Genomic DNA, 24,613 nt, shown 5'->3' with positions numbered 1-24,613 from the left:
ACAGATGTCGTTACAAACACCTTTACTTTAACCCACCAAACATAACTTATATATCTTTTAAAATGTATGTTCATTACAGGTGCGGGCCAGTACTATGTGTATGTATATTTATTATTTAATAATTATACACATAGTAAATAACAACACAGACAACTTTACCAAGTTCGTCGTAAAATATCGTATGACGTTTTTTAAATACAATCAGCTGATCGTAAATTTTTCGTTGAAAAAGGTGTACAACAGAAAACAATGCGGGGAAGTTAAACTGTGACAGTGGGTTATTTGTTTTGCTTTGTTTCGACTACATACAGATTGTGTAATAATATGTAAAACGCATACTTTATCATAATGAATGACAGTAAAGAAGATTTTTGCTGTTCCTTACCATAAACATATGTTTTCCTATAAGCCGATGAACGCATATTCAATCGTATAGATATCTTGTAAAATGTTTCAACGCTTCAAAATATACATGAACTACAAATACATTCTTGTAGAAATTAAAATGTGTGATCGGTAAATGTTTGCTACTCGGGTAATAAACAACGGTGTTCACACAAAATACTGAATCCATTTTTGGGGTCCGTTATTTTACTAAAGTTTCAAAACAAGTAGGATTTCTAGTTTGACGTCACTAAAGCCGTGACGTCACCTATTATGAGGTCAAATGCATAATGACAATCAAATGATTTGCAAACAACTTATCACGACATGGATCATATTTTTTTCAATACCATTTGCCATAAAATGTACCAATTCCAAGGTCGTGTACCGTAATAATCGAAAAGAATAAACGTTCGAGGGTTAGTAAGAACACACCAAAATGTCAATTCCTAGGCGCCAACATTACAAATAATGGTGACACGAAAAATGTATGTTTCGTATTATCTGTACACAGTTGGCGCGCTTGATATGTCGATATGCGTTGAAATGGCGCCAACAAGCCAAAACAACAAGTATCATTATTTGTCGTATAAGCGTGTATTTGTGTTTCTCTTGCCATATCACCTTTTTCAAACCAGCCAACACGCAAGAATGAAATGGCAGAAATCAACCACCGTACAATATGAAAGATGAATACATATAATACATAGATAGAACACATAAAGTTAAAATAAAGGCAAACTAAGATCTCCATTGTGTGAAAGACCTTTAAATAATGGTCAAATCAATAAGGGACTCAAACGCGCGTGCATTACGTGAAACCCACTTTGTCATGTTCATATCAATACGGGATTTTATCAAACGAGTGTCCAAATTTGAACCCATAACTATGTATACGGCTGCTCTTACCTTTATGTTTTGCTACATTTAATTTAGCTTTCAAAAATATTCACAATTCACTAGGCTTTGTACTATACAATGCCATAAACATTGATATGAAATGGCATATCTCGAAACAAGTCAAGCTGCAAAATAAGCAACAAGTTTGCAGTTTCAAGAATTGGAAGTATTGCCCTATTTTATAATATGGTATGATGTTTTCATAATATAAAATTTCAGAATAATAACTTCTGAAATCTTTTCTCCATACAGTCATGGTGAATACGCAGTTTGTAGATGTTTTTAGTTGTACAAGAGCAGACTCACGTATTTATACTTTACTTTCTGTGATATTTTACACCAATCTCGATATGATACATTTAAAATTAGTAAAACTATTATTGCTGCACCTCAAAGCGACTGAAAAACATATATCCTTTGACAAAGGGAATAACAGGTATTTACAATCAAAACTAATACACCCTTTTTTTTATAAAAACACGAAAATAATTTGGTCAAATGACCTCAGGCGCTCACATCAGAACACAAGGTTCTGACCGAACTGTTTTGATCATAAAGTGTTCACACAATTTGACAATTGACTTATCATTTCATTTTACCTGATGACCTAGTTTTTGATAACACATTACCCAGTTGTGAACTCTTCCTAGATATAATTTGGACAACAATTCTGACAAAGTTGATGACAAGTGATTAATAAATGTGGACTTAACAGTTTAAAATGTTTATCGTTAATTTGATCTATTTAACTTTTTCAACCCACAAGTTTCAAACTCGGTTGAGATTTCATTCGAACAAATGTTCTGTTATGAGAACCCCAGTGAACAGTAGAAAGAGAAATCGCTCAGCCCCAGAGGCGGACAGTGAAAGGAAAAAGGTAAACGTTGCATCTTTGACTAGTCTAGATAGTGAAAAAGAGAAACGCCCCGTCAGTAAAGCTATACGCAATCTTGTAAACTCTTCCAAGAGTAAGAAGAATAGTGACTTGAAATCAAGTAGACCTAAGGGTGAAACAAACAGTGTGTCTGTAAATAGTGAAATACATGTTGCTGAAGTACATTTTACAGCTGGTGAAATGATATGATTGGAAAAGTGCACGAGAGAATTGATGTAATTGAGAAAGCCGTTGAGGAGAAAGTCACCAATAAGTTTACTAACACGATCGATAAACGTATCACAAGTGAAATAAACAAATTGAATAAAGTTGTTCATAAAAGAATTGAACTGAATGTATGTCAAATATCGATAATGCTAGTGACACTATAAAAGGCCTAGTGGATGATTTGACGGAAACAGGGTCCAAACCAGACTCTATTGAAAACAATATCATTCTCCGTAACGTACATGAAACAGAGAATGAAGATGTCTAGCACATGGTGAACCACATACTTGCGGATGGGCTGAAGGTAAAAGCAGGAATGGTTCGAGCTGTACGAAAGGGAGCGCCAACGAGGAGAGGTCAGGGATCGCGCGTCATTGTGGCAACTATGAAGAATAGATCTGAGAAAAGTGAAGTGATCGATAATAAATCAGTTGTGCATACAAGTCGATTTAGTTATGTTTTTATCGATATTGATAAATCTAAAAGTGAAAGAATCCAAAGGGCTATTTTTTAAAAAGTAATCGATTCTTTGAAACGAGGTCAGTTAGCTGATCTTGAAGTGCGTGGTGCTCACGTTGTGTCTAAACGCGACAATTCAGGAAGGAGGTCTTCGGGCGAACGAGCGGGTTCGAGCCATAGAGAAGGCTCGAAGCACTATGCAGATAGATATGACTCTAGGGACAGGAGTGATAGGTATGACTCTAGGAATCCACCTAGAGATGGGAGTGATAGAAATGACTCTAGGGATTAACCTTGAGATAGGAGGCAGGAGCGAGGCAAAAACTATGGGCGTGATCATCACCAAGATCAGGAGAGACACCACCGTGGGGCATATAATGGAAGCAGGCATTCCTACTGTTATCAAAGACATTAGGCTATTTGCGGGTTTTGGAATGTTCAGACCTGGAACTGTGACAGATTTTCAAATAATCATTGTTTCAGAGAATACTGTGTAAATAATTGTAAGTTTGATATTTTAGGCATTGCCGAAACACAATTAAAGAACAATGAAGAGATAACTATTAATGGTTTTACATTTATTGGGCATAATAGAACTGATTTGCATATTTATGCTAAAAAAGGATCTCGCGGAGTTGCATTTTTGATCAAAAATGAATTTTTAAATGATTTTAATGTTTATGTCCTGGAAAAGGATATTGATGGAATCTTATGGCTAAAGTTTACCTGTAAAAATGGTGTAAATGAAAATATAATTGCATGTGTTTGTTATTTACCCCCGGAGAATTCCACAAGACAGATTGATGGTTATGCGTTTTATGAAAATCTTCTTTGTAAAGTTAATAAATACCATTATGTAAATGTTGTGATGTTTTTATGCGGCGATTTTAATAGTAGATGTCCAGATAATTTGGATTTTATACAAGGCATTGATGACTAACCAGAGAGAAATGTTATAGAATTTGGTGTAAATAGATATGGATCATTTTTGACAGACTTTTTAATTGATGCAAACTTTGCTATTTGAATGGCCGAAATGCTAAAAATAATAATTGTACCTTAATTGGTCCTCAAGGTGCCTCAGTAGTTGACTTTTGTCTTATTCCATATGAAACTTTGTACAAATGTTCAGAGTTTGAGGTCATTTCCATGTCAGATATGTTAGATTGTTCAGATAGATTTACCCAAGTGTGCACTATTGTTACACCAAATCACTCTATATTTAAGGTGGAATGTTGTTTTTAAAAACCTGATGACGGTATGTACCAGACGGGACCCAACTCTGAGATGCACTGCACTCGTACAATATATGATACAAAATCGTTAAGTAATGATTTCATGTCTGGTATTGATTGCCAAACAAGAATATATCAGACTATAGATCAGTTAGAACGTACGGCTATGTCACAGGTGGGTCTTGATGAGGCGGACGTTTCATTTGTACAGATTATACATAATGAGATGTTGAGACAATTACCTCATAAGCTAGTTGATATAAGATCTAGTAAAAGAACAAATAAGAAACATAAAGAACATAAGCCTTGGTGGTCTGATCATTTAACTGTTTTATGGAAAAGTATGTGTTAAGCTGAAAAGCAATGGTTAAAATGTTCGAATGGAAATAGGCGGTTGTTCAAACATGTATATGTCACAAAGCGTAAAGAATTCGACCGTAGCGTCCAGAGAGCTATGAGGCAGTATGTTTACCAGGCACAAGCAGAGCCAGAAGCTGCTGTCTCCAGGGATTCTAGAAATTTTTGGAAGGATATTGGTAAAATTGGGATTGGTAATGAAAGATTGAAAAAGATTCCATTTGAAGTTAAAATTTCAGATGGTTCTGTATGTTCTGATCCTAGGCAAGTCCTTCAAAAATGGGGTTCCGATCTTGACAATCTTCTTAACCCTCAGGTCGCTATGAGTGATTCAGACTATGTACCACCTATTGATGGTGCGGGTGGTGATGCTTTTGATGGGTTAGGCTTTAACAACTTATTCACCATAGAGGAAGTCCGAAAATGCATAATACAGGCAAAATCTGGAAAGGCACCTGGCCATGATGATATACCGAATGAGTTGTTGAAGAATGACCTAGCATTGGCAATGCTGCATAGCCTCTTTAATAGATGTTACGTTAGTGGAACTGTACCATCAAATGTTTAAAGGCATAATAACACATATTCCAAAGTCGTCTACGTCTGATATTAGAGATCCACTCTCTTATAGGGGTATTACATTAGCTCCTTGTATGTATAAGATTTATTGTAGTCTTTTGAATACTAGATTAACAAACTGGAGTACACAAGAAAATATTATATGTGATGAGCAAAATGGCTTTGTTAAAGGAAAAAGCACTATTGATCAGGTACAGTCATTAACTACAATTACAGGAAATCGTAAACTCAAAAAGCTCCCCACTTTTGCCGCCTTTAACGATTTTAAGAAAGCGTACGATTAGTTAGATCGAAGTATACTATGGAAAAAGTTGCAGCATTTGGGATTGCGGGGCAGACTATTTCAAGCCATATTTTCATTGTATAAAGATGTTAAATGTTGCGTCCGTATGAATGGCTTCGACACGCATTGGTTCGATATAAAGTGCTACTTGAAACAGGGTTGCCCCCTCTCCCCAATGCTGTTTAATTTATATATTAATGATTTGGCTTCTACAATAAATAGTTAAGATAAAGGAATCAAGATAGGAGATACAAGAATAAGTATTTTATTATGCTGATGATGTTGTATTATTAGCTGAAAATGCCAAGGATTTGCAGTTCATGTTGAATCAGCTATCAGTCTAGTGTACTCAAAATAAAATGACAGTAAACTGTGATAAGTCAAATATTATTCATTTTCGTACTAATGGGACACCTATGTCGGATCATGTTTTTAAACTTGGAACAGATGTATTAGAATGTGTACATAGCTATAAGTACTTGGGTGTTGTGTTAAATGAATTTCTTCACTTTCATGAGATAGCTAAAACTGTTGCTATGTCAGCGTCCAGGGCTCTTTGTCTGATTATTTCAAAGAGAAGAGCATTTGGTGGTTTTCATTACTCAACTTTCAGAAAGCTGTACGATAGTATGGTATGGCCAATCATTAGCTACACCGCTCCCTTGTGGGGGGACAGGTCTTTTTCGTGTATAAATGCAGTCCACAACCGTGCCATGCGGTACTTTCTTGGGTAGGGAAATATTCTCCAAATGTAGCTTTGATTGGGGAGATGGGTTGGAAACCGCTCAATGTTAGGCTCTGGGGTGCAGTTTTCAGACAGTACTTTAGAGTGATGCACATGCCAAAAAACAAGAAAGAATAAAGTGGTATTTTTGTGGTAAAAAAATGCTTATGTTAGAAATAGTTATTTTAGATTGAAAAAGTGTCTTCAAAATATTAATTGTATTGAAATGTTGAATCTTGCTAGTGGCAACTCTTCACCTGTTATTAAATACATTGAAGATAAATTGTTTGATGTTGAAAAGTTGAAATGGAAAGCATTGTTAGATAGAAATACCTCCATAAGAGGAAATGGTGGAAACAAGCTGAGAACTTACAGAATTTTTTAAGTTGATTTTTGTACAGAGAATTATTTGAAACTCAATATACCTTTTAATTACCGTTCAGCTTTTACAAAATTTAGATGCGGTGTTTCACCATTACGAGTTGAGACGGGAAGATATGAGAATTTAGCACTAGAAAATAGATGTTGTTTTTATTGCCAGAATGTTGTAGAAGATGAAAAGCACGTTCTATTTCATTGCACATTGTACAATGAGTGTAGAACAGAACTTATTTCTGTAATAAATAATATGCCAAGTGTCAGTTATGAAAATTTGTCAGATGGTGAAAAATTACTTGCGACTTTTAAAAATGATAATAACGCATATGTTGCTGCCAAAACCTGCTTTAAGATTTTATATGAACGCAAACAATTTTTATACTCAAGGACATAACCGTACTTTTACTGTATATATGTATATACAGAGTCTTAGTTAGTATATCTTTTAGTATGTTTTAATGGTAAAAATGTTTTTTATTAGAATGAAAACTTGGTTTTTATAAATGTTGTAGTCATGTAAATGTAAGTTTTTAAAATGTACAGTCTCTTATAAGTCATTTATGACTGGTTACATTCATGTAATTGTGTTATATTGTATGTGTAAATTGTAGTATGAACATGCAATGTGATTGAGACTTAAATAAAATGTTTGAAATATGAAATTGAAATTGAAAGTAACCAAGTTCCATGAATGTTTGGAAATAATTAAGTCCACAACTGCTCGATCATTTTAACTTTTATTTGACATAGAGAACTGTTTTTAAGCACACTTGGCCCAGTTGCAAATTTGGCCATTAATTATTTTGTATAAAGTATGTTATGACCAAGTTTTGTGAAGATTGAACAATAAATGCGGCCTCTAGAGTCTTCATTAGTCAAATGTTGTTGACGCAAATTCGAACCCGGAACCCGAGAAAGAAAGAGAGAGAGAGACACACACAGACAGAGAGCAAGAGAGAGAGAGAGAGAGAGAGAGAGAGAGAAGAGAGAAAGAGAAGAGAGAGATAGAGAGAGAGAGAGAGAGAGAGAGAGAGAAGAGAGAGATATAGAGAGAGAGAGATAGATAGATAGAGAGGATAGCGAGCTGCTCTATCTCTCCCTCTCTATACCTCGCTCTCTATCTCTCTATCGAGCTAGCGATCGATCTCTCTCTATCTCACCGATCATTTCTCGCTTCTCTCTCTCTTCTCTCTAGATCTCTAGTCTATAACTCTCTATCGCTCTCTACCCTCTACTATCTCTCTCTCTCTCGACTATCTCCTCTCTCGCCCTCTCTCTATACCCTCTCTCTCTCTCTCTCTCTCTCTACTCTCTCGCTACTCCCTCTCCCTCTCTCTCTCTCTCTCGAGATAGATAGAATATGATATATATCTCTAGATAGATAGAGAGATAGATAGATAGACCTACATACAGACCTACCGACAGACAGACAGACATCAGCCGCGCATAGACAGACAGACAGACAGACAGAATAGAGAGACCAGATAGAGATAGAGAACGATAGAGGGAAGGGGGAGAGGGAGGTAGAGAGAGCGCGAGATGAAGAGATAGAGCGAGAGAGAGATAAGAGAGAGAGAGGGCGAGAGAGAGAGAGAGAGAGATAGAGATCTAGAAAATAGATAGCGACATACAGAGAGATACCATAGATAGACAGAAAAGAGAGAGACGAGAGATACAGATACATATATAGAGTATAACAGGGATAGAGATAGAACTACCATAGAGAGAAGACATATAGAGAGAGAGAGAGAGAGAGAGAAGAGAGAGGGAGAAGATATAGAGAGAGAGAAGAGATAGATAGAGAGAGAGAGAGCGAAGAGAAGAGAGAGAGATGAGAGAGAGAGAGACCAGAGAGAGAGAGAGAGAGCCCGATCTCTATATACACATGTGAACATTTATATTTGGATGCATACAGGTCGATTAGAAATCACCGATTCTAATTACTGACTTACAACCAGCCGGGCCTTTTTTATTGGACGTGAACTGTTAATACGGTTTTTTGTTCGGTGTCTAGAGGCAGTTTTTATGATGTCCATTGGTCACCCCGATGATCCTGTCACAATTATTCTTGATACCAACCGGTATATTGGACACGAATGCTGACCATATCAAACCCGACACATGTTCTTTTAACTAGAATACGCATGTATTAAACCACAATATTTTCGTATATGCAATTGAGAATATTACAGCGTGTAACTATGATTAAAATAATAATCTGAAGAAACATTACTATTGATCAAACGGTAATTTCTGACAAATCATTTCGGCGCTCTTAAAAGCAAATTAAGTGTTAGGTATTCGATATTGATTAACATGCACTTCCTGGCGTAACATGTTCAATTGTCAACTTTCGACAAATGGTCGAGATTACATTGCAAAGAAAAACGTATCATGCATTATTTCATTACCCATTGTTGCTTTGCCTCTATTATCAGCAGCAATATAATGCGGTATAACAGATGTCGCCATTATTTTGTATTGTCATATTTGTGTAATTAATATTGTATTTTAGTTCATATAATATCCACGTTTCGTATTACAACGCCAGACCGCATTGGGAACAAAAAATACATCAATATCAATGTGAGTCAGCTTCGTACTCATTTAATACACCATTGTTCAAATACTATTTGCGCATGGTTACATGGAAATTCGTTATAAAGGCTACTGAAATGTAAGTAAACTTGTAGTAATTGTTTTGTCTATGCATTTTTTTTAAGTTGTGCTCGATACAAATGTCGGTACAAATACCTTTACTTTAACCTACCGAACGTAGGTTTTACTTTTTTAATGTATCCTGATGCTGATTTCATCCAGTTGGGCCTTTTTATTGTCAAATATATGTGAAATTTTTATTTACATATGTAACTTTTTGCCAGAGTAACATATTGAAACGTATTTTGTATTACAATAATTCTCTTTCATAATACACTGTATATCATCTAAAAATATATATATTGGCGATCTTTTGTTATTCAGACAGCTGTTGATAAATGTTCCTATTGTCAAATTTCGTCGAGTGTAACGTTTTTAACCAGGTTTTTAACCAGGTTTTCCGAAGGAAAAAACTGGTTATTAGATTGGCGAATGCGGGCGGGCTGGCTGGCTGGCTGGCTGGCTGGCTGGCGGGCTGGCGGGCTGGCGGGCTGGCGGGCGGGCGGAACAAGCTTGTCCGGGCCATAACTTTGTCGTTCATTGTGAGATTTTAAAATCATTTGGCACATTTGTTAACCATCATTAGACGGTGTGTCGCGCGAAAAAATTACGTCAATATCTCCAAGGTCAAGGTCACACTTTGAGTTCAAAGGTAAAAAATAGCCATAAATGAGCTTGTCTGGGCTATAACTATGTCATTCATTATGAGATTTTAAAATCATTTGGCACATTTGTTCACCATCATGGGACGGTGTGTCGCACGAAAGAATCACGTCAATATCTCCAATGTCAAGGTCGCCACGACTAAAAATAGATTTATTTTAAAACAAACTTACAAAGGGGGTTAATTTTGTTTGTTAATTTCAAAAGTTCAGTTTGAGTTGTCTCCCTTTATCAGATTTTTTTTCACAATGAAAACCTGGTTTTGTGACAATTTTGTCCCTTGTATGGTGAATAAAATACAATTAATCAGCAGCAATCACAAAAGACAGATGCTGCAATATATAAATATATATTAAGTTAGTATGCACGTATTAATTATAAATAATGAGCACAGACAACCTTGTAAGAGTTCATGTTACGATCACAAATGCCGTTTTGCTTATACAATCAAATGATCGTATATTTTCCACTGAAGTCATTACACGTGGGCGAAAACACGTTACAAAACAGATATCACAATGATTTTGGTCACAGGGACATGCAAGCTGGCGTTTTTGAAAGGTTTGTATTTAATTTCAATACGGTGAAGCTTAACAGTGACAGTTGGTATTTTGTTTGTGCTCTGTTTTTTTATCTACATACAGATTTTGCTTTAATGTATTTCCAATATCATGTTCTATCACAGTAAAGACAGTATGTCTGTTCCAAATAATAGAAGTCTGTTCACGATAAACACATCAAAGCAAATAACGAAATGAACACGGAGGCGTTACGGACAAACTGATGAAATGACATACTGATGGACGGACGAAGGGCATTCCTATGATTCCATTCGCTTGCAGCAGGTGGTTCTATTAAGGTGAATATTTTTTCCAGAAAATATAAGACTGTGTTTGGATTTATTTCACCTACTCCTGGTTGAATTTTTTTATATTTTTCTTCGTTGCAACACTTTACTAGTAAAACCAAATAATTAATGTCTTTAAGCGTCCATCGTAGCCTCAAATGATAGATTTATTCACATTATAACGTTACACATGGTATTTGACTTTGCAAAGATTACACATGATTGCACACGGGTCAGCTTTCTTTGCACTTACTTATTAATAGGTTTTCCCGTAAGCTAGCTCAATTCCAAATACGTCTATTGGAAAAAAAGCCTGCACAGTTCATTAATCATTTATATTTTATTAAGAGTGAGCAATCCGTGAAGTCAGAAAAACATGGGCAGACAAAGACCACACAAAATTGTCAAGGCATTACATCGCATAGTTTAAGTGTTTTGTAGTCTGATTTATTTTATTTGTTTTCAATGAAATAGACATATTTTCGTATTGCAAATATGCATAAACTTTACTTTAAAATATTATTTAATCCACTTGATGTTGACATGGTATCAATCATTTGTTGTATTTAACATTTAATTTATTTAAAATATGCTTCTTCGTAAATGGCCGCTTAATATCATCGTTAACATTAAATAAAAATGGTTTCGAATTTAGGAGGCTACACATTACTTTAAACCAATCACTTAAAAGACATACTATCGATTTATTGGTTTCATGTCGGTTTAATATTAAAAATAAAATATATAAAAATAAATAAAAAATAGAAATAATAACTATTATTATCACTGATCCCAACCCGTTCCCGTCTCTGATATCATTTTTTGCATTTTTATTTGTTTCTATATCCTTTAAGAAAATGATTTGCCTCTAGGAAACTGCGCCCCCTGTCAGTTAAACCCTTGTGGCTTTTTTCGTTACTCATACAGATGTCGATGCAAGTTCCAAATGTCAAATTTCGTCAAATGGTCGAACTTACAGAGAAAAGATAAAATGTCTGCTGCATAATAGTGTTTATCCTTTTATGCTTCGCATCTAGTTACTATAAGTCAAGAGCAATAAATCACTCGGCATAAAAGAAGTCGCAATTATTCTGTATTGTCATTCATGTAATTTATAATGTATAATGTATAATTTATAATGCATTTTCGTTCATATAGTATCCACGTTTCGAATGACAACACCAGAACGCACTGGGAACAAAACAAAAATAAGTAAGTAAACTTGTAGAATTGTTTTGTGTATATACATTTTTTGTTTAAATTTATGCTCGATTCAAGTGTCGGTACAAACACCCTTACTTTAATCTTCCAATCGTTCATTTTACTGTTTAAATGTATGTTCATTACAGGTATGAACATCTACTCTATGTTGTATTCATAAATCTACTTAATTATATTAGAAAGATATTTCGTGCTGAATTGTGACCAACTAAACCAAACATAGCAAATAGATTGACTTTAGTCAAAAGCGCATTCAAATTGGCGATTTCTGCATGGGTTTCGAAGTAAACAAAATTCGAGCTAGTTTGAATACTGAAAACACCTTATGTATTTGATTTTAGTTTGACGAAATGAAGTGACCAATGGGTCATGTATGGATCGCTATTATGTAATACGTAACCGGAGACTCTAACAACGAATGTGTTTCTAACTGCTCTTTGAACACACTATAACAGTTCATATGTTTATATGGCTAGCACATATAAGACCCATTTGCGCATGTCTGCTGGAGAATTTGTACATATATAGTTTTGTATATATATATATATATAGTGTGTTTTATTTATAACCTTATAATACAAATGAGCTATATCTACCTTTGAGTTCAAAAATATTTAAGCTGTGTCTTTTGGGATAGTAAACAAAGGTTTGTCATTCGAAATGCTGACTTCCTTTTTTATGTACGCTGAAAGGTAGTTCTAACGCAACACTTCATTATTCATAACATGTCAATAATAGATCATTTGATTTCGTCAACATTTGAAGTATAATGTAAAATAAATTATATTTTTATATTTTCAAGAAATTAAATATGGATTGATTCAGAAAGTTGATGAATTTTAATTAAACTAAAACCATCACAGTAAACGATATTTACTTTTAGTCACAATCATCTTACAGTTATCTCATTCAAAATAAGCACTAAATAAGCATCCATTTCTGGTCGGTTTATGATATTTACAACAACTCATTCGTCCCGTGACAGATAAACATATTTATCTCGCAAATAACCTATATTATCTTTACACTCACATACCCGGTAATACTCGTTTTCCATTGGCTCAGCCAGGGCACATGCTGACGATGTATTTGTCCAGATTAAGTGCGTAGATTTTCAAATGAGATTAGTAACGTTAAATGACATCACGGATGTCAAGGAGATGACGTCATATAATACAGAAATAGAGAAATGTTTCTCCTGTTACTGTGTTGATGAGTTATGAATGTTAATCGTTAAGATAAACACGTTGCACGGCTTCTTACATATCCCTTACGGTGTGTTACAGATAATTCGCCCAATATTAACATACTGATGCTGTATCACACCGTAAGGGGTAAGTAAGCCTTGTAACAAAACTCTAAGATCGTAAAACCCAAAACGGAGGGAAGCACAAACACCTTAGAGAAGAAGGGCGTAATTATTTAAAATAAACATCAATGTAAAGTGACGTTCCGGTTGAAAATAAACACTACTCTTTTCCGAAAATCACGCAAAAGTCGCCAATTTGTAAGTAGTTTCAACTAATATGCCGTCTGTTCCCGTGTATGCATGCCCTTCCCCCCCCCCCCCTCTTCCACCGAATACACGTTTATTAAAACATAACAAATCCGTTTTGCATTTGCGGTTATTACAGTGTCAAACTATGATTGTAATTTTCTAACGAAAATGAATATTGGCACTACTCTGCTATCTGACAGATCTTTTCAGTTCTCTTAAATGCAAATTAAAGGTTAGCTCTTCGTTATTGATTTTCCTGGGTTGCTAGTTTTGACCGTACGCTCTTTATGACATGATGTCACACATACGCCAGAAAAATAAACCACATAAAAATTACAAAAATTATTTATTTCCAAACTGTTTTATAATGACCGCTTTTTTATAATAAACTATTTTTTTTGATTCCCCTGAACATACGTTTCAAATCGTCTACGAATGAAAACGTGTGTATTAAAATGTTTATGAGAAGCGACCAAACACAACAAATATGAAGGAACACAATTTATTTGATAATGTCAAAAATAGTGTCAGAAGATTACGCATTTTTTTTTATTTGTCAATATAATCGGCATGATGTAAACAATATGACAAAAAATAACCACACATAAACATAATAATAAGAACTTAATTACAAATTGTTTCTATTATAAACACTTTATATAAATAAACAATATTTTAAGAACAACTACTTTCCAATTTTTTTCAATATTTAACACATTTTAATAAACAACACTTTCGAATTAGTTGAACGTTTGTTTCAAATCATCCAAGAAAGAATACATAATATGTATCATTTTTGTAAATATATCGAATATTCCCAACACATATGACGGAGCACAATTTATTAATTATATCATAAATTATTAAATATATATAATTAAATGTATGTTTGGTCACAAAACTGACACTTAAATTATTATTTTTCAACCGCTTCCAAATATTGTGGAATCAGATTCGCCGGGCACGTCTTCGTGGTGTCAGCCGTGAGCACCCACTTGTTCTTGCAGGCTATCTTCACATTTTTGCATTGCGACTCGTCAAGCGCATGCACATAAGAACTCATGCTGTGAAGGAAAATAAAAACAACCGTTGAATTTAACATTTATAATACCGTTTAACCTAAGAACATCGATCAGTCAAGGGAAAAGCCCAAAATTGTCGATGTTAACAGGTGACTGCTGTTCTTAACTTCTTAAGTGACTTCTTTTTAGATGGTTTGTTAGTTGGAGGTAATGCTAGGCCTTTACCTGACATAGTCTTTTTCACAAAGTTTCATGAAAACAAATGCTAATTACCTATCAAAAAAGTATAATTACATAAATTATTTATTTGAAATATTACAACTGATTTGCATATAAATCTATTTAAATCCATGCCTATTTTAAAACTTAATCAAAGATAAAATTGGTGTTTACTCTTGCATCTCGTTCATTAATTAAATGCGCCAGGTCGTAACACGTTCATTGGAAAATATTTTTAATAAATAAAAGATCAATACAATTATTGAATGCGGAATGAGAAATATTGCACTCCAGTTTGTATAGAATATATCATATTCACGGAGAAGTTAGTGTGCTTCAAAAGTAATGTGACTTCACGTCCTATTAGATTAAATTACCACGATGACACAAATACGATGACATACTTGTATTCATTACAGCGCAATATGTATCGGGAAGGTTTAGACACGTCCTCTTCGTTTAATAACTATATTTTAAATTCAAAGAATGAAAGGTCACTTATACCATATCACTTTAGAGACCAAATACTAATCAAATGATGCACGGCGAAAAAAAGAATATCTAGTAAGTATTAAGGCAGCAACGCCTAATGAACACTAACCTGTAACAACGCAGCCCTTTGTCGGAGCAATCACATCTCCGACACTTGTCATAGTCGAAAAAGTTCGAACTTGGAAGAAGGCGAATTCCTCTATGCGTGCAGAACTTCACTTCGACCCCATGTACTGTAATAAAAATATATAATGGATTTATAAATATAAGAAACAAAAATGTATGTGTGATATAAATATTCAAATTAGTATTATTTAATACTTCGTTTGAACACACCAAGTTCTTTCTCAATCTTTGGCATCATCATCATCCCGGAGGCAGTCTGACCTATGCCGATGAAAATAAGTAGCAACTTAGCGTCCATTCTGTTGCTCGTTAAATCAAAGAATACAATTGAAAAGTTAAACTCGTATTTTTATAGCCTGGTTTCATCCGGCTGTGCCTCTTTATTGTTAATATATGCGACATTTACATAAGTATCGAATTTGCGTAACATATTTAAAAGAATTTTTTATTACAATTATAAGCGTTTATATACAAAGTATTACATTAACTTGTTATTCAGTGGTGTTCTTTTGATAGCATGCCAGCTGTCGAGTGTTCCAATAGTCATACGTCGCCACATGGTCGAGTGTTACGTTTCATAATAGAATTATGTTCCGTGAATATATTATACCGTTGTTGCCTTTTGTCAGAATACATTACATCAGCAGAAATCACAAAAGACAGTATGCCGCAGGATAGATATTACGTATCGCCTCATTATCTAAGTAATATATGTATAAGCTGGCTTATTAAAAAATACTGAACATTATGCATGCACGTGATGTATCACTCCAAACTTGCCTTGTGCAGTCTTCACAGACTTACCAGGGAAAACACTCGCTGCCATTAAATCGTCCAAGGTGCAACTATCAAACGTTACAAGTCGTACATGGTAACATGAGAATTCACGGTAAAGGCTAAAATCGTGTAAAAAACACTGAGCCGTAACAAAAGATGTTGCTAATGTGTTTATATACAAGTGTTTTGTTGTAGGTACATTTAATAAAATTGTCATTAAAAACATCTTTACTTTGACCACCCAAAGGTAGCTTTTTCATTTAAAAAAATGTATATTCATTACAGGCATGTTCATCTACTAATTATGCACATATTAAGTTAGTTAAATATATATGCCACATACCACTTATCCAAGTTCGTCGTAAGACATCGTTTTAAGAGTTTCAAATACAATCAGATTATCCTATTTTTTTATTTAATGCGTTACTAGTTAAAAAAACATAACAAAACATGTATATTATTTAATTTTAGTCTCAAGCACATGTAAACTAGTGTTGTTTTTTAAAGGTGTTTATCATATATTAATGCGAGGAGGCTTAACAGTGACAGCGGGTAATTTGTTTTGCTCTTTTCGACTACATACATATATTTATAATAAAGTAAGCACACAATATATCATACTATATCATCGTATTGACGATTTTCTGTTCTATATCGAGTTTTGTTTGCATATAAGCCGAGGAACGCATGTTTACTAGCATAGATATTTTGTTAGCTGTTGTAAGCAGTTCCAAAACTTCAGAGTAAACATGAACTAAAATACTTTCTTATATATTTATGTGTGTGTTTGTCATAGTACCAAATTGGCGCGCTCAATAAGTCGATATGGCTTGAAATGGCGCCATCAAACCATAACAAAATCTATCATCATGTGCCGTATAGGCGTGTATTGTTTGTAGTTCTTGCAAATTCACCTCTTTCAAACCAGCCAACACGTCAACCACCGTACACTATGGAGGATGAATGCACCATTATTTGTGTATATTCATAATATGTGTTTTCATATACATCATTCTACATATTAATTGTATAACATTCCATGTTTGCTTGTTTAACTACATCTTGAGCAATTAAAACTAAATGACACCATATTTAAATATATTATGGCAATGCTGGCATTCAAAACAATAATACAATACGTATTTGTGTTTCTAAAATATGCAACAACAAATTCGTTTTAATTATATTTTACTTTATTTCATTGAATTTTTTACCAAGTAGCGTAAGGATGCTATTACCGAAAAATTCTAAATAAGCCTGGATGCCGCTAACGACGTTGTCGCCGGGGCGAGTAAAATAGCTTGACTTTTTTTCGAAAAGTCTAGCTAACACGTATAAGGGGGCAATGAGCGGAAGCAATGACAAATATAACAGAATATGAGCATTAGTTCGTACTATGTGTCAATAAAGCTTTGTTCAACGATGTAATACTGTCCCATGCATGATCCAATGGGCTCTCAAAGCGGGTATCTTTGCGACAAGGAACATGGATGATCTTATGTCACCGGCAATGTGTTCCAATTGCATCAAGTTATACGTGTGATTTGCGGGCATGTCGGTGTGTGTTATTGCAGCCTTCAGAGCCAAAAGTCCTGTAACAAAGACGACATCAAGCCAGAAGAAAGGCGTCTCTTTTGCCGCTTCTAAAATCTTGAATGCCGTAGAATAAGATATAATGTAAGCAAACCCATCGCAATGCGGCGGAAACCTGTCATATGGGAACTCCTTGTAAGTCACGAAAAACTTGTCCGAAGGATTTCGTTCAGGGCCCTGATCATAGAAAGTAGAACAATACAGCAAATCTGCATTCTCCTGGCATTTGCGTAGTTCCAGAAAGTATACCATATGGAATGGATCCACCATCGTTTCGTCGTTGGTGTTAAGTACAAACTTCACATCTAAGCAGCTGTTGGCCACCCACGATAGACCCATAATCGTATTGTAAGCCTGGTTCTTGAAGTGATCAACGAAGTCTCCTTGAATAATATCTTAAAACCGCTCACTCTCCAGCGACAGAGACTCATCGACCTCTTTTAATGGAAATGCAGAGCGCCCCATGGTAAAAACCGAAACAAGCGTCTTGCCTTTGACCTTTTTCACGGATCCCCAAGTATTCCGCACATCATCCCTCTCTTTGAAACGCGCTGGTTCAGATTTTATCAATGCCACAACGAAGGCACCATGAGGGCATATCACATCTTTTAAATAGCATGTAATCGAATTGCTGATTATGAACAAATTGGTTTTGAAGATCAGATGGGTGCAGTGCTGTTATGTGTTTGGCAAAAGCGCCAACAGGATAATCTTGAGTAAGAAGAAAACAACCAGCATATTTCACCATCAGAAACTTTGCTAACGCAATAAGCATCTACAAAATAGTAAAATATACCTTAGAATGACATTTTGTTAACAAACATCACTTGTCTTATAAATACATCGCAAGAACAAAACATAGCAAGTTATTGATGCACCGTTTCAATCGACTCGAGCAACGTGAATAATACTCATTTATGCTTATTTACAGAAATTTCTAAAAAGTTAGCCTTCGACATTTAAATTTTACACCACACGGGCACTAGGCGCATTAAAATTGCATTTGTTTACGTGTTTTGCTCGAAAACAACTATATGTGATGAAGTCGAAATTAATTAAACACCTTGGTCACTGGCTAGTATTGCTATTTGTGCCCAGAACGTTCCAATAGAATATTAAGAATAGCGAAAACTATTATTTTATTAGATCACGCGATGGAACTTTGCAATGATAAAAATGATTGCCTTTTAATTGTTGTTATCGCGATACATTTTCCTTATTTGGATACATTGAAGTTACTAAGCAATCATTCTAACTATGAACTAGAATACTGACATATGTTTATGTCACACGCGCATGCAGTCACGCATTGGTTCGAAATAAATTCGTAGCGGATAATGTTTTTGGTGTATCGGGAAACTCCAGGCAGAGAATAGACAACTGAGATAAATCACAAAAATATTTTTATGAATAATTGACTTTGTAAAATCGTAAACTAGTACAAGTTTCCCATTAAATATTGTTTCAAAACAAAAATGTAGGATTTCAAATAGTGTGTTAGTTAAATAAAAACAAATACATGTAAAAAAAAACAGACAATTACCCAAGTGATGAATAATGCAATGTTAAAAATGTCACATTTTTAAAATGTTGTTAAACAACCTACTTTACATAATAATGGTATTATAATAAACGGCACATTATTGTTACAGAAAATGGGATACTCTTTTTGAAAATTAACTATTTTCTGGCTTGCGAAACTTATTCTGTTGCAAGTATGATTGGAACAATGCTTGTTCCTTGAGGCAGATGAACGTTCGCTCTTTGTATATTTGCACGCACGTTTGTGGGCACAGTGTATGAGTAGTTTTTTCCAATTAATATTTGGCAAGGTAATCGAAATATTGACTAAATCAAACTGCTGATACGTACTTTTTACAGAATTGTTATTAATGAACTTGATGAGGAAACGGTACCATTATATGTTGCCAGTTTAATTGTGTACATTGTTATCAAAACGTTACTTGTTCGTAAATGTCAGCTTTTTATCAATGTAGCCATTTCGCACAATGCACAATTATTGATACAATATTTATTGCGTTGGTTGCTTTGGCATGTTCATATCGATACGGGGCTCGATCCAACGTGCGTCAATTATGTGGAACAGCAGGCGCGTAGCTGTGCGTAGGCAGTGTAGGCACGTGCCTGCACATCATTATGAAAAATCGAAAAAATAAAACGCCCGAAAGTGCAAAAAAAATCGAATGCTATGGGGGGTTACCCCTAAAGAATTCAAACATCAACTATTTTGGACATTACAAATGTTCAAAGAGTTCATATTCAAAACTAAGAAAGCAAGCGTAGCCTTTTTACTCTAGTCAAATGCCCCCAAATAAAGAATAGCGCAATTTAAATAGTTTTATGTAACCCCTCAAGCGTTTATATTGTTATGACCACCTGATCGAGTGGCGTAGAGTTTCCAGTGCATGTACGCCATAGCGGTAAACAAAGTTTGTTACTGTGGCGCGAGTATTTCAAAATAATGAATTCCTGTAATATTCCACCGTCATATCCAGATCCATGTTGTTCGGTAGAAACGTTGTCAGATGATGACCGGCGTCGTATCCTTTCAGAAGAATGGACCGATCGAAGCACCTTTAAGTTTCTGTCAAGGTAGGAATGAGAACACACCAAATAACTGAATAGTTATAAGATTTATGTTATTGATCGTAAATCGGTTGGTCTTGTATTTGAGGATAGCTACCTATCTTCTGATCAATTTGGTATCCTTCAGGAGCTTCCGGGGCGTTCGGCCCCCTGGACCCCTGACAAGGGCTTTGCCCTGGACCCACCGGGGGCCCTGTGGCCCCCTGGCCCCAAGCTAATATTTTTTTAATGTGCCTGCACCTCCTTGGAGGGCTCGCTACGCCCCTGGCAACATATAACTATGTATAAGGCTCCTATTGTTATGTTACATTTAACGTAACTTTCAGAAGTATTCACATATTACTATGAGTATAATGTGACTTATCATCGTTTATTTCCAGCAAAAGCCTTGTTTTGCATGCGAATCAACCTATTAGCGTCTTGTACTATAGTAGTGCATTTACATTTAATGCAAAAGCAAATCTCAAAACAATTCAAGTTACTAAATATACAATAATATTGAAGGTGCGTGTAATTTGCAATGTTCTCCTAATAAGTAACTGTAAAAAAAACTGTGATTCTTTATAAATCTGGTGAGCCGTCTTCTGAATATCAATTTTTTTTATGGGCAAATCCTCTGATGTCTGTGCTCTTTACGGCCATGGTAAATACGTAACTTGTGGAAGTGTGTAATTGTACAAATGGTATGTTCCAATCAAATCTAGACTCGGCACAACATTTGATTAAAACAAGTGCTGCAAAAAACAGTGTCAAAGGTTAATTTAAAAAGAAATTGAGGCTTATAATGATTTAAAAAGGTGAACCAACCGTCCAAGAGACAGCCATTTCCCCTGCGGAGATTTGTTGAAGTGGTGACCTTGATTATGTGTCAGCATGACTGAAGCATGCCTTCTGCATATTGTCCTAATGACTTTAAAGACTGGCCTTGAGATTGATCCAGAGTAAACGATTCGTGCACTTCGTATTGGATGACCTTTAGCATTGCAGCCAACTGTCAATTGTTCGGCGACACGAATTACTCAAATCTACCCAAATCAACCGAAATCATCCCAAATCTACCTAAATCTACACAAATATATGTAAAAATAAAAATGTTGCACCATGTTTGTGTGATGGGAACTATTGTTTTGTTTTATGCTTCATCTTTACTCGAGACAATATGTAATTTTTCTCAAAAAATTACTTTAATAAATATAGGTTACACACCACTTACTTAATGATCTTCCCAAATCTACACCAATCAAAACTAATTCAAGCTACTTTTGTCATAAATTTTGAGACCAATATAACAACCTGTGGTTGTTATAGAACTGTGTCGCCAAGACAAACTAATGTCTAAAAAATATAGAGATAAAAAGTTAGAGCTTAATCACGGTACGTAATAAAACAAAGAAAAGCCAATAACAGCGTACCGAAAGCGCAGTGTCAGTATCAAAAGCAAACTGTTAAATGTAAGAACTGAAAAAATCAGATGACCAGTTAAATTTTCAATTAAAGGATAACATGACACTTTTTTATAAATTAATTGTTTAAAGACTTTGTCGTACAAATTCGATCTTAAACGCGCTACATAATTTCAATTCACGATGTCGGCCTATAAAACACATGCCACAATGATGACGGGAATCAATTGCGTGACAAAAAACACATTTATAAAGCAACGAACGAGCATCTTTGTTGTTACAGACAGGTGTTAAGTTTCGAAAATTGGTACCATTCTTATGGTTTAGTCGATAAAATTAAAATTGAGATAATGGCGGGTAGGGGCGTTTAGCGTAGACGTGAATGGCACGTTTATTAAAAACTATTAAAGTCACTCGATTGAGGCTTTCGTCTGATTATTTGATTTTTTGTAAACCAACTTGCAATACTGACTGCTCGTGTAAACATGTGCATAGATATAGACATTGTATCAAGATTATCACTTTTGTCGAAATCATGATCAGTAGGCGTCGTATTTGCTCTAGCACAAATTAATATTATAAGTCTTATAGTCGAACTAATTTGCGTAATCAACAATTGCACCGCAACCGTTTAATTAAGAGCGAATCATTAAACAAATTTAGTTACAAACCAACACTCGTTAAGTCATTAAGATCATTACATATAGTATGTATTAAAGTTTCTTACAGTTAAAGAAAACGGTGACGTAAAAACGGACAATACGCCAGTTCTCAATTAATGGAAAACAGATTTTGAAAATTTATATAACGCATGAGATAATGCAGCGATCCAAAATAATGTTAAGCCATATCATCATGTAAACTGTCATGAAAGCGACATTTTAGTGATGGAATTTCTATCTTAGACGTTAAACAAGCCGTATCTTAATAAAAATAAAGCCTGTGTGGTTGACGGACTTCCGGCGCAATTGTTTTGTTCGGAAATCGCATCGAGTTTTAACATAGACTGTTCTGTGCATGCTTTGAAACGGGGAAAAAACCTACGCGTTGGGACTATGAAACGATGACCTCAATCTCAAAAAGCCCCTAATACAGACCGACGAAATACAACAAATAATAGAGGAATAGCAGTTACATTGTTTGTAGATAAAGCATACTGTAGCATACTAAACAAGCGTCTAACTAAATGGGTAGAGGACAATAATATTTTATCAGAGCACCATTACGGGTTTTTACCAAAAATTAGCACTATAGACCAATTATGTACATTGACGTTAATAATACAGAACCGCTTGCGTACTCGTAAACCAACGTTTACTGCATACGTGGACTTCAGTGTAGCATATGACAAAATTGAACGTCGTTTATTATGATAAAACTTAGGTGCATACGGAGAAAACGGCAAAGTGATGAAAACGCTTATATCCATTTATTCGAATGTACGATACTCTTTTACAGCACCACACAGGAAGATACTTCCTTGGCGTCGGCAGGTGCACACCGAATGCGGCTGTCAATGGGGACATGGTATGGGAACCTCCGATCGTCCGTCCGTGGAGGTGCATAATGGGACACTAAAAAGGTAGCCGCAATGGGTATCCTGGAGGTAGCGAAAGTCAGCCAGTAGCGGCTAGGTTGCGGCTGAATAGCCAAAACCTATAGCCGGTACTGGCTACCATAGCCGCTAGCGGCTACTGTGGCCAAAAGGTAGCCAGAAACAGAACACGGTGAACTATTTCCATTAATTTGACAAATTTTCTGCCGCTAGCGGAAACTGTAGCCATAAAAGTAGCCGAAAACAAAACTTTGGTACAATAATCTGTATTAAATGAACAAATTGTCAGCCGCTAGCGGAAACTGTAGACGGACATTCGAACGAACGAACGAACGGACGGACGAACGGAAAAAGGGACGAACGAGCTTGTAAGAAATGGGACGTTTCGATAGATTTTCCTAGCGTTTAATATAAAAAATAGATACAATTAATTAGAGTTTTTTTTCGGTTTCGAAAATATTTTAAGTGCGGTCAAGTAGCATGATTTTGAAACCGCATCCTAAAAAAAATATTTTCGCACAGAAATTCCCAGACGTTAAACCTGCTCATACAATATTAAACTAACAAAATAGAGTTGAATCAAGGGTAAACCAGTTACAGTTGATATTAACATGTGTATTTAGTATCCCTTTATTGGCCATATAAGTAATTAACCTTGACACTCATGTATAGGCTTATTATTGACTATACTTGTAATGCCTGCTGTAACCACTTTCGGTAATAGTTTTAATACACTGGGTCATATGAAAAACAAGTTGCCTTTTCGATTTTAAAATAATTATTGGAATTTATGTTTATTACTTTAATAATATAAAATACTCAAATTTGACCTTGAATTATGAACTCAAACTTGAGCTGGTGTGACTGACTCAAGCCTGCTGCACATGGTCTCAATGACCTTCACATGTAAGCCATGTGTCTGGAAAATACTAAAACGGGTAACTAAATAATGGACACAAACATACAGGTTCAAACCATTGACCTATGAAAAACAACCTTGACTTTGAGATGGCATGACTTACGTATGCTTTCTACACATCGGTTCTATGGCCTTAACGGTTGACGCAAGTTTCATTACAATCCTTCAAGAATTGCAAGAGATATGGTGCGGACAGGTCAATGGAGGCTAAAACCTTTAATATTAAAGCATGACCTCCTCCTTAAGACGGCCTGACTAACTTATCTCTTCTGCACATTTGATTTAGTGATCAAAACATTTCAAAACAGTTTCATGACAATCCTTCAAAGGGTATAGAATATATGAAGCGGACAAAATTGAAGCTCAAACCATAAGCCTTGAAGTTCAACCTTGACTTTGAGCCAGCCTCATTGACTGCTGTGCCTTCCACCTTTGAGGAAAGTTTCATAAACATCCATTAAAGCGTTAAAGAGTATGCGAGATTATGAGCAGACACGAAAGAATTACTGACAGACTGACAGAATGATGAAGAGCATTCGTTTAATCGCCTTACCGATTTGGGGTGGGGAATTAAAACATGAATGTTCACAACTGCTTACTGCATGCAGTGTT

The 24,613-nt window shown here is 35.2% G+C and overlaps 1 protein-coding gene across 1 annotated transcript in view; it reads right to left on the bottom strand.

Annotated features, from left to right (window-relative positions):
• The window catches only part of LOC127867619 (uncharacterized), an 82,389-nt gene that overhangs the window by 41,538 nt on the left and 16,238 nt on the right, over positions 1-24,613 (bottom strand). The window lies entirely within an intron of this gene.

This window comes from Dreissena polymorpha, chromosome 2 (genome assembly GCF_020536995.1).
Source record: "Dreissena polymorpha isolate Duluth1 chromosome 2, UMN_Dpol_1.0, whole genome shotgun sequence".
In the NCBI taxonomy this organism is placed as follows: Eukaryota; Metazoa; Mollusca; class Bivalvia; order Myida; family Dreissenidae; genus Dreissena; species Dreissena polymorpha.
Note: the sequence above shows the minus strand (reverse complement) of the source record. Positions and strands in the feature narration are given on the sequence as shown.